Genomic DNA, 15,725 nt, shown 5'->3' with positions numbered 1-15,725 from the left:
GGAAACCGAATGGTCGCATTCGACTTGCAGGATACGTACTGTCACAACCCCATCCTGCCTGCCCTCGAACATTACTTATGGTTCATAGTAGGTCACAAGCACTTTGTTCACTGTGCTCCCCTTTGGCCTTATCAGTGCCCCTAGGGTGTTCGCCAAGGTGATGGTGGTGGTTGCAGCTCATCTGCTAGTCTTCCTCTATCTCGACGACTGCCTGTTGAAGGCAAGCTCTTCCTAGGCAGTCGACTCTGACTACTGTGGGACTCCTGTACTTGCTTGGGGTCACTATCAACATGCCAAAGTCACACCTGGCCCCTTCTCAGACACTCCTTTTCATCAGAGCTGTTCTGGGCACAAAGCAGTTTCTGACTTATCCTCTCAAACGGCGGGTCCTGGATATTCAGGCTATAATACTGTTTTTTCAGCATACATCCTGCTTATGACGCATGCCCGCCTGTATGTGCAGGCTCTACAGTAGAACCTGAAGTTCCATTGGGCGCAGCATCAGGGGAATCTCACCAACCTGGTCCAGATCTCGGCGGGCCCTGCAAAAGATCTGCAGTTTTGGTTACCTAACCACGATTGGTGTCCACAACAGACCCTATACCATCCCCAATCAGATAGAACAGTAGTGACAAATTTTGTTACTCCTGGGCTTGAGCAGCCATCTAGGAGAGGTTGAGATCAGCGTCCTCTGGTCTCCAACGGAATCGGGGCTCCACATCAACCTGCTGGAGCTTCGGGAGATTCGACTTCCTTTCTACCCTCCATCAAGGGAAGGCTAGTGCAGGTGTTAACGGACAACACCAGTACCATGTGGTACTGCAACAAACAATGCGGGGTGGAGTCGTGGACCCATTGCCAAGAGGCCCTGCAGCTGGCATTTCTCCTGTAGTCCAACACCTGGTAGGGTCTCTAAACCCCAATAAATAACTCGGTTGAAGATACCTAGCTTATCCAGTATTTGGGTGTCTTTCATAGATTCACATGCCTGAATCATTCCCCGTCGTCGAGACAGGAGCCTCCGGTAAATAAAAAAGTAATGTCCTATAGACATACATAGAGAAAATAGGCCTAAGGGCCTCCCCTTAGTAGCCTTTCTTTGTCCTTATGTAAAAAGGACCAAGCTCTCACAGTCAGCCAATCAGCTCCGACCTCCCTCTAGAACCTTCCTGGGAGGAGCCTCAGTCCCTCAGATTTTCTACCGCACGTTGTGCTAAGGGAGTCTCCTCTGAGCTCTGCTCAGATTCTTTGTTTTTTCACTTCATTAAATGACTTTGTTGTCAAGGATTCTTTTCTACTATGGATTATCTTTAAATACATTCTTTAAAGAAGGTCTGGTAAGGAAGAGGTTGCTCTGCTCTGATCCTCACACGACTGCATTTACTGTCTATACTGCAGGCCAAGGACTGAAAGTCTGTCGCACTTTCTCAAGTAAGTTTTTGAGACACTAAGACCACAAAGGAGGTTTTTTATTTTCTCCAGTGACCGAGATGAGGCGTTGTCCTCAACGTCTAGGAGACCTCAAAAGAGAAGAGAATCGCCTCAGACTCATTCCTCAGGGAAACGTCCTGAGAAGGCCCTCAAAAAGACCACTCATGGGTCTTCTGGGCACAGTCCTTCAAAATCTCCTCACTCTGTGGAAAAGGAGAGTAAAGGACTGGCTTTTGGAGAAAAATCATGTAAAAAAGACGACTTCTGAGCCGTCAAAATCACCTCCTCTGGTCATAGGACCCTTCAGAAGGGCGTCTTCTATACCGTCTGAGGTAAAGACTAAGAAGCCAACCTCGTCTACGATGGCCTCGTCTACGATGGTCTTGTCTACGACGGCTCATCTACAATGGCTCGTCTACGATGGCTCGTCTACGATGGCTCATCTACAATGGCTCGTCTATGATGGCTCGGCTACGATGGCTCGGCTACGATGGCTCGTCTACGACAGCTCGTCTACGACGGCTCGTCTACGACGGCTCGTCTACGACGGCCTCGTCTACGACGGCCTAGTCTATGGCGTCGACGATGGCCTCATCTATGATGGCCTCGTCTACGATGGCCTCGTCTACGATGGCCTCGTCTACGATGGCCTCGTCTACGACGGCTCGTCTACGACGGCTCGTCTACGACGGCTCGTCTACGAAGGCTCGTCGACGACGGCTCATCGACGACGGCCTCGTCTACGACGGCCTAGTCTATGGCGTCGACGATGAGAGCGTCGACGACGAGAGCGTCGACGACGGCCTCGTCTATGACTGCTCGTCTATGAGGGCCTCATCTATGAGGGCCTCATCTATGAGGGCCTCATCTATGATGGCCTCATCTACGATGGCCTCATCTACGATGGCCTCATCTATGATGGCCTCATCTATGATGGCCTCATCTATGATGGCCTCATCTACGATGGCTTGTCTACTATGGCCTCATCTACGATGGCCTCATCTACGATGGCTTGTCTACGATGGCTCGTCTATGACTGCTCGTCTACGACTGCCTGTCTACGGCGTTGACGTTGGCCTCGTCTACGTTGACCTCGTCTACGATGGCCTCGTCTACGATGGATTCATCTACGAGGGCTCGTCTTCGATGGCTCGTCTACGACGGCATCGCCATCGACGACCTCGTCTATGACTGCTCGGCTATGACGGCCTGTCTACGGCGTCGACGAGGCCCTCGTCTATGATGGCCTCGTCTATGATGACCTCGTCTATGCTGGCCTCGTCTATGATGGCCTCGTCTATGATGGCCTCGTCTATGATGGCCTCGTCTATGATGGCCTCGTCTATGATGGCCTCGTCTATGGTGGCCTCGTCTATGGTGGCCTCGTCTATGGTGGCCTCATCTATGGTGGCCTCGTCTATGGTGGCCTCGTCTATGATGGCCTCGTCTATGATGGCCTCGTCTATGATGGCCTCGTCTATGATGGCCTCGTCTATGATGGCCTCGTCTATGATGGCCTCGTCTATGATGGCCTCGTCTATGATGGCCTCGTCTATGATGGCCTCGTCTATGATGGCCTCGTCTACGACTGGCTCGTCTACGACTGGCTCGTCTAAGATGGATCGTCTATGGCGTCGTCTACGACGGCATAGTCTATGACTGCGATCTCGTCGACTGGCTCGTCGACGAGGGAAATTCCGACAATTCTGGAATCTCTTATAAGGTGGTAGAGAAGGCTGCTCAACGTTTTAAGGTCTCAATTGCCTCTCAAGAACAGGACTGCTTCTTGTATGACTTCATAGAACCTCTCAAGAAAGCATTAAGGTCATTACCGATTATCGATTACCTATAGTCAGAAAGGTATAGGGCGCCAGATACAGCACTGGCGTGTTTAACAGGATATCCTAAGCCGGACTGCGTAGTGACATAGACGACCCAGAAGAACTCCAGGAATCCTTCGGCCCCTTCGTCGCTTCCTCCTGATAAGGGGGGAAAAAAGAGTGGACAACATTGGGAACAGGTTTTCCTCAATGTCGGCAATTATGGTAAAGGCTGCGAATGCCCTAGCGCTCTTGGGACGCTATCATAGACAATTGTGGGCACACATAGCCACATACCTGTCGGAATTGCCAGATTCATCCAAAGAGGATTCTGCTAGATGGTGGAGAATCGGCGTCAGAAACTATAGATTGCGCGATGGATATCGCAATGACTAGGTTCCGCCAGTTGGCTGGAGCAACCCCTCCCCGCAGGCTTCCGCACAAACATCTACGCCTGCTGCTCCAGGAAATATCTGCGATGTTGAAGAAAGGAGCGATCGAGCAAGTTCATTCGTCTCAAAGAGGGAAAGGATTCTATTCCCGCTTCTTTCTTATACGCGAGAAAGAGTGGAGGCCCATACTAGACCTCAAAGCACTAAACTCTTTCCTGAAGAGTCAGTCGTTCAGGATGGTGACGATCCAAGAAATACTAGGCATACTGGAAAAAGGAGATTTTATGACATCTTTGGATCTCCAGGATGCCTACTACCACATCCCGATTCTCAAGGGGCACAGAAAATTCCTGAGATTCGAGGTGGCAGGGCAGAACTACCAATTCAAAGTCCTACCGTTTGGCCTCAAATCGGCACCGCGGATTTTCACCAAGTGCCTTTCACCTGTGGCAGCTTTCCTGCGTCAAATGGGTCACCAAGTCTTCCCCTACCTCGACGACTGGCTGGTAACGGCACCTTCAGCTGCAGGCTCGACCAAATCCTCCAACGCCTGCACCAATCTCTTTCACCAGCTAGGATTGACTCTCAATCACGAGAAATCCTGCATGACCCCAACAAGAAACATCACCTTCCTCGGGGCGACCTTGAACACGGAATGCGCAAGGGCATTTCCTTCAAGGGACAGGAAAAACAGGATAATATCTCTGGCCACGGCTGTGGCATCAAGGAAGTCCCTAAGAGTGCGAACCTACAAATCACTCCTAGGAATAATGTCTTCTTGTATACTCCCCGGTAGCTTGTCTCCTTTCTGGTAAAGAATTGGCTTGGTAGTTAAGTCTGCCCTGTTCCCATGATGCACTGGGCCAGGGACAGACTGATTTGCATATAGCCAGGTTCTGAGCTGGGATGGGGCAGTGAGATAAATAACGGTGATGGATCAAGCCCTGATCTTTGGACTGGGTAAGAGTGGTCTGCTCAATTCAGACACTCTGTTCATCACCACCCCCTTTTGTAAATCGATTTTGGCCACTATAGGTGTGGCAGGGTATACTCAGACATGAGTCCCTTTCTCACTGCTCCATCAGGATTCAAGCAAGCCGGGCCGAAGAGGCTGAAATGCCAGAAACCGGTCCCCGGTAGCTTGTCTCCTTTCTGGTAAAGAATTGGCTTGGTAGTTTAGTCTGCCCTGTTCCCATGATGCACTGGGCCAGGGACAGACTGATTTGCATATAGCCAGGTTCTGAGCTGGGATGGGGCAGTGAGATAAATAACGGTGATGGATCAAGCCCTGATCTTTGGACTGGGTAAGAGTGGTCTGCTCAATTCAGACACTCTGTTCATCACCACCCCCTTTTGTAAATCGATTTTGGCCACTATAGGTGTGGCAGGGTATACTCAGACATGAGTCCCTTTCTCACTGCTCCATCAGGATTCAAGCAAGCCGGGCCGAAGAGGCTGAAATGCCAGAAACCGGTCCCCGGTAGCTTGTCTCCTTTCTGGTAAAGAATTGGCTTGGTAGTTTAGTCTGCCCTGTTCCCATGATGCACTGGGCCAGGGACAGACTGATTTGCATATAGCCAGGTTCTGAGCTGGGATGGGGCAGTGAGATAAATAACGGTGATGGATCAAGCCCTGATCTTTGGACTGGGTAAGAGTGGTCTGCTCAATTCAGACACTCTGTTCATCACCACCCCCTTTTGTAAATCGATTTTGGCCACTATAGGTGTGGCAGGGTATACTCAGACATGAGTCCCTTTCTCACTGCTCCATCAGGATTCAAGCAAGCCGGGCCGAAGAGGCTGAAATGCCAGAAACCGGTCCCCGGTAGCTTGTCTCCTTTCTGGTAAAGAATTGGCTTGGTAGTTTAGTCTGCCCTGTTCCCATGATGCACTGGGCCAGGGACAGACTGATTTGCATATAGCCAGGTTCTGAGCTGGGATGGGGCAGTGAGATAAATAACGGTGATGGATCAAGCCCTGATCTTTGGACTGGGTAAGAGTGGTCTGCTCAATTCAGACACTCTGTTCATCACCACCCCCTTTTGTAAATCGATTTTGGCCACTATAGGTGTGGCAGGGTATACTCAGACATGAGTCCCTTTCTCACTGCTCCATCAGGATTCAAGCAAGCCGGGCCGAAGAGGCTGAAATGCCAGAAACCGGTCCCCGGTAGCTTGTCTCCTTTCTGGTAAAGAATTGGCTTGGTAGTTTAGTCTGCCCTGTTCCCATGATGCACTGGGCCAGGGACAGACTGATTTGCATATAGCCAGGTTCTGAGCTGGGATGGGGCAGTGAGATAAATAACGGTGATGGATCAAGCCCTGATCTTTGGACTGGGTAAGAGTGGTCTGCTCAATTCAGACACTCTGTTCATCACCACCCCCTTTTGTAAATCGATTTTGGCCACTATAGGTGTGGCAGGGTATACTCAGACATGAGTCCCTTTCTCACTGCTCCATCAGGATTCAAGCAAGCCGGGCCGAAGAGGCTGAAATGCCAGAAACCGGTCCCCGGTAGCTTGTCTCCTTTCTGGTAAAGAATTGGCTTGGTAGTTTAGTCTGCCCTGTTCCCATGATGCACTGGGCCAGGGACAGACTGATTTGCATATAGCCAGGTTCTGAGCTGGGATGGGGCAGTGAGATAAATAACGGTGATGGATCAAGCCCTGATCTTTGGACTGGGTAAGAGTGGTCTGCTCAATTCAGACACTCTGTTCATCACCACCCCCTTTTGTAAATCGTTCTTGTATACTCATCATCCCTCACTGCAGACTCAGGATGCGCCCATTGCAAGAAGCCCTCACGAACCAATGGACACAGAGTACAGGTTCTTTCGAGGACATTGTGAAGATAACACCACAAATATCCAAGAGCCTGGAATGGTGGAGAAATCACAGGAATTTGTCTATAGGACTGCCATTCCTACTTCCAGCAGCACCTCTGGTGATCACCACGGATGCACCCCTGGAAGGCTGGGGAGCTGTCCTCCAGGATCTCCAAATAAGCGGCAAATGGACAATTCAGGAGAAGCAACTCCATATCAATCTTCGGGAACTAAGGGCTATCTATCTAGCACTACATGCCTTTTTACCACGCATCCAGAACTCCCAGGTGCTTGTCAGAACGGACAACACCACGACGATGCACTATCTCAACAAACAGGGAGGAACGCGTTCGCTCACTCTATCACGCGAGTCGCAAAAGATCTGGAACTGGCTTGTACTCCAGGGGATCACGCTCAGGGCGGACTATGTCCCGAGCGAGGACAACACCATTGCCGACGCCCTAAGCCGACAGAAATCCCTCTCCCACGAATGGGAGCTCGACAAGAGTACGCTGGATCACATATTCTCAGAATGGGGGGCCCCAGGAATCGACCTGTTTGCCACCAAGGAGAACGCCAAATGCCCAAACTACGCAAGCTGGCGTCCCCAACCAAGGTCACTCGGAAATGCTTTTTCCATCGGTTGGTTCAGCGTATTTGCGTACGCTTTTCCACCATTTCTGATGATTCCCAGGGTTCTCAGGAGGATGAAGGCGGAGCCTTGTACCCTGATCCTAATTGCCCCATTCTGGCCGAGGCAGGACTGGTTCTCGGATCTTCATCGCCTCTCCATCAGGACACCGATTCCTCTGAAGCGGCACCCGAACCTGCTGACAATGTCCAACGGGCAGGTGCAACACCCGAACCTGCAATCGCTCAGGTTACCGGCCTGGCTCCTGAGCACAGAGAGTTCTGTGACCTAAATATCCCACAGGACTGCAGGGATGTCCTGGCGAAAGCGAGAGCGGACAGTACGAACAAAACCTACTCTCTCAAGTGGAAAAGGTTCTGCCCTTGGTGTTCAGACCAGGGCCTGCGACCACTCGCTGTCACCCCTGAACAGATATTGCCATACCTTCTACATTTAGCACAATCAGGACTGGCACATGCATCCATTAAGGTTCACCTGGCTGCTATCTCTAGGTTCACCAGAACTTTCACGGGACCTTCTCTGTGGTCAAATAGGCTAGTCAAGCAATTCCTGAAGGGGCTCTACAGATCCTTTCCAAGGCCTCGGAAAGTCCCTCCGACATGGCAACTGAATCTAGTACTCAACCAACTCATGAGACGTCCGTTTGAACCCATTCATCGAGCATCTATTAAATACATCTCCTGGAAAACGGCGCTCTTGCTCGCTTTAACATCGGCCAGGAGAGTAAGCGAGCTGCAGGCTTTGTCCATTCAGGAACCATATATGCAGTTCAGACAGGACAGAGTGGTGCTGAGACCGAACCCTAAATTCATACCAAAAGTGCCCTCGGACTTTCATCTCAATGAACCAATTGTCCTTGGGTCCTTCTTTGCGAACCCTTCCACAGCAGCAGAAAGGGCACTGCATTCTTTGGATCTCCAACGATGCCTAAAGTTCTACCTGGATAAAACTAAGGCTATCAGGAAATCTTCACAACTGTTCGTGGCATACAGCAGTCCAAGAATGGGCCTGCCTCTCACGAAGCAAAGCATCTCGAGATGGATCTCCTCGGCGATTGCATTCTGCCACGACAAGGCCGGACGGCCTTTGACTGATCATGTTACTGCTCACTCCACCAGGGCGATGTCCACGTCAGCAGCACTGTTCGCTGGGGTGCCAATCTTGGTCATATGCAGAGCGGCGACCTGGAAGTCACCGCACACTTTCTCCAGACACTACTGCCTGGATATCGAACTTCAGAAGGATACGGCAGTGGGCCAGGCGGTGCTTCGCCATCTCTTTCAGTGAGGTGAGCCTTCCTACATCCCGCCATCCAGGTATGCACATTCTTTGCTCTTGTGGTATTTTACTTATGCTATCATTCCATGTTATGTGATAATATATGCATTGTCTAACATGACTGCAGAGCGACATTACTTCACAAATGTGCATATCTAACTGCTAGCTATTCTGATTCAGGCATGTGAATCTATGAAAGACACCCAAATACTGGATAAGAAATGCGTTACTTACCTGTAACAGCAGTTATCCAGTATTGGTGTCTTTCATAGATTCACATGCAACCCTCCCGCCTCCCCTGGAAGGACTCACATCCCTCTCGGACAATATTACGCCAACCTAGCTGGGTGCGTACGAAAATCTGAGGGACTGAGGCTCCTCCCAGGAAGGTTCTAGAGGGAGGTCGGAGCTGATTGGCTGACTGTGAGAGCTTGGTCCTTTTTACATAAGGACAAAGAAAGGCTACTAAGGGGAGGCCCTTAGGCCTATTTTCTCTATGTATGTCTATAGGACATTACTTTTTTATTTACCGGAGGCTCCCGTCTCGACGACGGGGAATGATTCAGGCATGTGAATCTATGAAAGACACCAATACTGGATAACTGCTGTTACAGGTAAGTAACGCATTTCTTACCACAAATGGCGTCTTCATCCGAAGGTAGTGCAAGGTCTCTTTTAAGCAGTGTGGAGAAACTTAGTTAGCGCTGTCCGCCACCTCTAAGAATGCGCAATGTCAGCAGTTCTGCGCTATTGAGTTTCCAAGGCAGCTCTCGCTTGGAGACACTTATTGTTTTGAGTGGAGCTCAAGTCATCTGTACATCTTTCTGCCCATCCCATTCCAGCCCAGAGTTCTGAAGAAGATCAGGAACAACTGGGCTCAAGTCATACTTGTATCTACAGACTGAGCTTGGAGAGTCAGGTATCCTGAGGTGCTGAGCAAGACCATCAATCCTCTGATGAAGCTGCCTCTTTGAGAGGATTTTCTGTTGCAACAGCAGCGCACCCGTCAAGGCTCCGCCTTCATGCATGGATATTGAGCAGCAACAGTTGACCGCTTTCGACCTTCCAGCCGAAGTCTGGAACAGCCGTCTCTCCACCAAGATGGTATATGCCTGCCATTAGGGCAAGTTTGTGACATGGTGTGCAGATAAACAGGTTGAACCCCTTTCTACCCCACTTTTCTCTTGCCAAGGAGGACTCTGCTTTGGGCAGCTTAAAAGGCTGTCTTTCCAGCATTTCTGCATTTCTGTATTTGCCTGATCATCCATCCCTTTTCAAGTCCTGAGGAACACATTTTGTTTTTCTATGTAGCTCTTGATTGTGGTGAAATGGAACAGTGTTATGCCTACTCCCCATCGGAAGTGGTCATATAGGGGGTGTAGTAACCCTAGGGGGTCAGTAGCCCATTGGCTACTACCCTACACTCCCTTTAACACCCCATAATTGAGTATTTAGGTGCCCCCTGACACCAGGTAAACAGATTCACCTGCCCTAGGAAAAACAAAGAGGAGCCTAAGAAGGCAAGAACTGTGGACCAACTGTGGACGTAGTGCCAAACTCTGCCTGCTTACTCCTGTCTCGACAATTGCAAAGACTCTACTTGTCCGGCAGCTGTGCACCCTCCAAAAGTCGAGCAGGGCTGCTAGCACTTCACCAACCCGTCAGCATCTGCTTTGAGTTTGAGGAGTCACTTGCCTGCAGGCACCGACCACAGCGTCATGTTTACTGGTCTGCTGACCACCGGGCCCACGGACTCAACAGCCGCCCAGACGGAGGTCACCATGCTCCAGGAGGTCAGATCTGTCTTCCCACCAAGTTTGGAGACACTAGAACCTTCAACAACTGCCCTGCACCAATACCTGGACACCAACACCACCAAGACCGACATACCGACTTGGGACGTGAGCACCAGAGAGTCACCCTGCTGTCCTGTTTTGTCCCTATCTCCAGGTCGACCCCAAAAATGAGAGCCTCCAACGCAAGCGATTCGCCGTACTAAACACCTCTGCACCCGAGCCCCACAGCCTGAGCCTACCAACAGTGCACTCTTGCTCCAGAGACCTCTTAAGAATCGAGCACCCTTTTTATTTTTCTGTAACTGGATCTCTCCATAGCCTTCAATTACAGTGTTCGAGGCTACCCTTGCGACTATCACCTCTGCACCCAGACACACCAGGGCAGATAAACCAAAATTGATGGTTGTTCTAAGGACTTTGGTCCCTACTTACCTTAAGTCTAGAAGAACAAGCCTGTAACTCGATTACAAGTACCCCCATGCAGTGTATGTTTCTCCAACAGGATATTATTAGTGCATTTGAGGCTCATGCCTTAAATCTAACTGCTGTATTTTCTGAAAATCGCGAACTCAAAGTACTTGCCTAATCTCATACATCTTGGTGTCTTACACTCAATAAGGAAAAATAACAGTTTTTGATATGTGTCTGTGTATGAAAAACATGCCTCACAATCCCTTCTGGTAAGCCTAAGCTACTCAACCACACTACCACAGATAGAGCACCTTGGGATTGTTAAAGCAAGCTCCTGTACACTAACCAGGGATACCTGGACTTGCTGCACAGTGCACCTCATTTTGGTACATTATATAGAAAGCCAGCTTGCTACACCAGAGTCTTTAAATCATTTACTATCTCTGCTATTCTCTGTGGTAAAGTCATAGGCAGTTGTTTTGCAGGTCCGGGATAGCAAGATAGACTTATTTGCCTCAGCAATGCTCCAGCTGTACCGTTTTAGGTTATATCTTTATAATAAAGCCTTATCTGATAATCTAGGCGGTGCCTGCTACCATGGTATAATTGTTTGACCCTTTCCCATGAAGTTCTCTATTTTCAGCTATTATTGTGTTTGTTAGGTGTGTACTGTTTTCCTCAATACATCCCTCATCTACTTGCTTACCATTACAATCTGTTTTTTAAATATGGCTCTTTAATTGTTTTTCCAGAACATCCAGAGCTCCTAGTTCCATTTCCGTCTAAATAGAATAGGACAATTCAAGTATAAACAATGCATAGATTCATTAATGCATCAAAAAAGGTGGACGACCAAACAAACCCCTTGAGAGCTGGGGAATCAATGTAGGTACAGGTAATGTGCCAAGAAGGTGATCAATTGGAAATTGGCAATCAAAAAGTAAATGTGGATTGTATGTCCCAGAATGGTGAAAAATAGAACTAAACTAGTGGCAGGAATGCCAAGCATGACATTTAAAGAGACTAGACGTTTCATACATTGATCCATAGTTCTGAAAAAATATTTTATGTTTATTGTTTATGTACAGGATTGATGTCTGCAGGGTTAATCTGATAGACATCTAGCTGCAGATTCCTTACTTAGATCCTAGGCGCAAGACTGGATATGGAAACTTTTTTCCCGCACAGTATGCCTGCACACCCGCAGAGGGCGCAGAGCGACTCCTTAACAGCATCATCTTCCGGATGAGACGTCAGAGGAGTCCATAAAAACTCCCTTGCCGACACCGTGACTCCAGTTCCTTCTTTTCGGCGCTTGCAACGCATATCCTGAGCGGAGTTGGGGCCATTATTGGGTCTTTCTTTTACTTCTCTTCTCGTGTAGGGAACATTGTGCCAACAGTGTCATTTACCCTATTTGTGAAGACCGATTCTGTCAAATCTGATGCTATGTGTGCCTGTTCTTTCTGAATAATTCAGATGTTCATTTGTTTAGCATTTTTGCCTCTAGTTTAATACAATGTGTCAACAATCTGGGACATACAATGTACACTATCCGCATCACGTGTCCTCTTTGGAACAAACTATTGGCACATCTGAAAGGTCAAGCCAACCTGCTTAGCTTCAGGAAACATTTTAGGACTTTGCTGTTTTCTTGCCCTGGTGATATGCTCCTATATATGCTTTTGCCTTAGTGTTTGTTTCTCTAGCAGACCCCAGCACCAAGAACGCCCGTGGGCATTTGCACTATATAGAACATTTCAATATCAATACATGTACTTCTAGACTTGTTGATGAGGAAACAAAATAAAGACCGCGCTCATTACAATTGCAAAACAATATGTTCGAGGCATGTGAGCTGTAGATCACATGCTTATGCATAGATCGCCATCTAGTGTTGGGCCCAGCTCTTTGCACTTTGTTTTTCTTTGAAGAAGTATTCCAGGTCACCAGGTAGGTGACTATTCCTTTTGGTGATAGTGCGCATGGTCATTGACTTCATCTTCATATTGTTTTTTCCATCATTGGGTTCGGATGTTACTCGCTGCGTTCCGGTTCGACTCTGATCCTTTGGTTTCCCTCAGTGCGTAGAACACTCGCCCTCGAGTGAATTGTATCCTATTGCGTGTTCCATTCTTCACATATCCTGTTTATTGACAAAAACCCTATTTCGATCAGAGCGCTTGTGGTAGGCCGACAGGCCTAGCCCCGGTTCGACTTGCAGTCGATGGAACAAACTCACTTTAAATTCTGTCCTTGGTGCCATGCGAAAAACCTGTGCACCGACTCACACGAAGTGGGCAACCTGTGTTTTTCACCAGAACACAGTGAAGAGAACTGCGACGTGTGCTGAGCTTTCCGCTCCAAAAAGATTCTTCGCGACCACCCAGATAGATGACGCGAAATGCAGAGCCAGCACACAGGCTCCATCCCAGACCTGAATCTGATGAAGAAGCCGGCGACGCAATCAGAGCGGAGGAGGAATAGATCTCCCTTTCCGACGACGGCTCCGACCAGGATGAAGACATCTTGCATGGACAAAGTACTTCAAGTACTTCAAGTACAGTCCTACCTCGCCCCGAATCCCAAGTCAACTGAAAAACAAAGCTCTGGACCAACCTGCGCCCTCGGGCGCTGGTAGGCATAGAGACAATTCTTCGGACGCACCGCCTTCTGGCTCGGCACCGAAGCCTACAAAAAAGCCTTTGGGTACCGAAAAATCCCACACCAAGTCGGGTACCGAGCCAAAGACTTCGGGGTTGAAGCCAAAGTCCGGCTCTGAACATCACCACTCGGCACCGAAAACCACCCGATACGAAAATATCAACCCTGAAGCCGAAACAGACTGATGCACCAAAGTCACCTAAAAAGCACAGTTTCGGTGATGCACTCCAAAAATCAGACCCAAAACAGAAAATATTGGTCATATATCCCAAAACTGGATACATTACTTTAGTGACTCTAAAGAGCGGGACTAATACCGAAGAGGAATATCCTATTCCATTGAAGAAGAGAAATATTGGAACAAACCCTTCCCCTCCTCCTCGTCCCCTTCCATCATCTCCTACGCCTCAGTCTCTACCTGTGCCAACTTCACCTGAGCACTCATCACCACATACACCTGACAATCAGGGTGATGGGGATGGTGATAATGATGATGGTCGGCCAGGACCTTTAGAAGAGTGGGATGACTACACCACTGACTCGCCCACAGACAATGATCCTGACCTATATCCTACCAGGCCCTCTCCTCCAAATGACTGTGTAGGCTATATTGAATTGCTAGGTAGGGCTGCCAATTACCATGGGGTCCAGCTCCATAAAGAAACCCTTGAAGAGGATTTTCATTTTTGAAACATTGAACAGCACACAAAAGTCAACACATATGTTATCCATGCTGAAAGGAATGCTTGTTTCCGGTCCAGGGAAGGCATGGCTTGGCAGTTCAGGCTGGACTGTTCCCAAGAGGCACAGGGTCAGACTGATTTGCATATGGCCGTGTCTTAACTGGGGTGGCAGAGTGGGCTAAAGAACGGTGATGGATTAAACCCAGAGCTGTTGACTGGGTGTGAGTGTTTGATTGGTTCAGATGCTCCATCCATCACCACCCCCTTTTGTACCGCTTTGTTCGCCATAAGTTGGCAGGGTATGCTCAGACGTGAGTCCCTTGCTCTCTTTGCCACTGGATTCAAGCAAGCCGGGCTGAAGACGGCTGAAATGCCAAAAACCGGTCCTCGGAAGCTTGTTTCCGGTCCAGGGAAGGCATGGCTTGGCAGTTCGGGCTGGACTGTTCCCATGAGGCACAGGGTCAGACTGATTTGCATATGGCCATGTCTTAACTGGGGTGGCAGAGTAGGCTAAAGAACGGTGATGGATTAAACCCAGATCTGTTGACTGGTGTGAGTGTTTGATTGGTTCAGATGCTCCATCCATCACCCCACCCCCCCTTTTGTACCGAAAGAAATGACCAGGCATGTAGATGACATATTTAAGGATCCTGTCAGGTCACGTATCCTTACCCCTAGGATGGATATTTGATGCAGTCTACATAAAAAGACAATTACCCTTAGACTTGTTAGTAGTTTCCAATGCACGCAAAAGGGCAAACTCCCAAATTACTGGAGATGCTTCACCCCCAGACCCCCAGATAAGGTGTCCAAGTTTCTCGATGATTCAGGGAAACGGGTAGCCTCCAGGCAGCTAACTTCTGGCGCTTATCTAATTCACAAGCGTGGCCAGCCATAGATGACCGTGCGCATTGGGATGAAATGGAACAACTCATCCAATTTCCTCAAGAACATAGCGCTAGACCTGATACGTGAGGGAGAGTTAATTTCAAACAACCAAATTAGGGGCTCCCTAGATGCTGTTGACACATCTGCCAGAGCGATAAACACTAGTATCCTTTTAAGAAGACACGCCTGGCTACGCATATCAGGGTTCAAACCTGAAGTTCCGGCTTCCATAATGAACACACCTTTTGATAAAGAACACCTTTTTGGGCCAGTGGTAGATTCTTCACTTGAGACGATGAAAAAAGATACTGAAGTGGCTAAATCTATGAGAGCCCTTCATCGGATACAAGGCGGTGGTTCCTTTCGGCGCTCTTTCTATCTGGCAGGGTCCAAAAATACTTCCTCGGAAGCTGCACCATCTATAAGGGCAATAACCAACCCTCAGGCTCGAAAAATTACTTCAGGGGGGGGGGTTACAGAGGGTACAACGGCAAAGTCACAGGTTCTAACACGCATACCTCCCCCTCAAATACAAAGCAGTGACTTGCCCATAATTCCCCTGACTACTTAACACCTATCAGGGGAAGACTGTCACAATTCCTGACAAAGTGGCAGTCAATAACAACAGACAAGTGGGTTCTACAAATGATCCATTCTGGTTATTACCTGGAGTTCATCAACACTCCTCCAAGCAATCCCCCAAAGTCTCACAAACTTTCACTGGATCACCTACACATCATCAAACAAGAGGTACAATCACTACTACTAAAAGGAGCTATAGAGCCCGTACCACCACAGCATCAAGGATCTGGCGCATATTCCTTTTACTTCCACTTCCCAAAAAGGACTGCTCTCTCAGACCAAAATTAGATCTGAGAACTACATTTT

The 15,725-nt window shown here is 48.8% G+C and overlaps 1 protein-coding gene across 3 annotated transcripts in view; it reads left to right on the top strand.

The window, feature by feature from the left end:
* NUP107 (nucleoporin 107) overlaps positions 1-15,725 on the top strand; it is a 590,137-nt gene that overhangs the window by 259,072 nt on the left and 315,340 nt on the right. The gene's annotated exons all lie outside the window — the stretch shown is intronic.

The sequence above is a fragment of the Lissotriton vulgaris genome, chromosome 1_1 (genome assembly GCF_964263255.1).
Source record: "Lissotriton vulgaris chromosome 1_1, aLisVul1.2, whole genome shotgun sequence".
NCBI classification, from domain to species: Eukaryota; Metazoa; Chordata; class Amphibia; order Caudata; family Salamandridae; genus Lissotriton; species Lissotriton vulgaris.
Note: the sequence above shows the minus strand (reverse complement) of the source record. Positions and strands in the feature narration are given on the sequence as shown.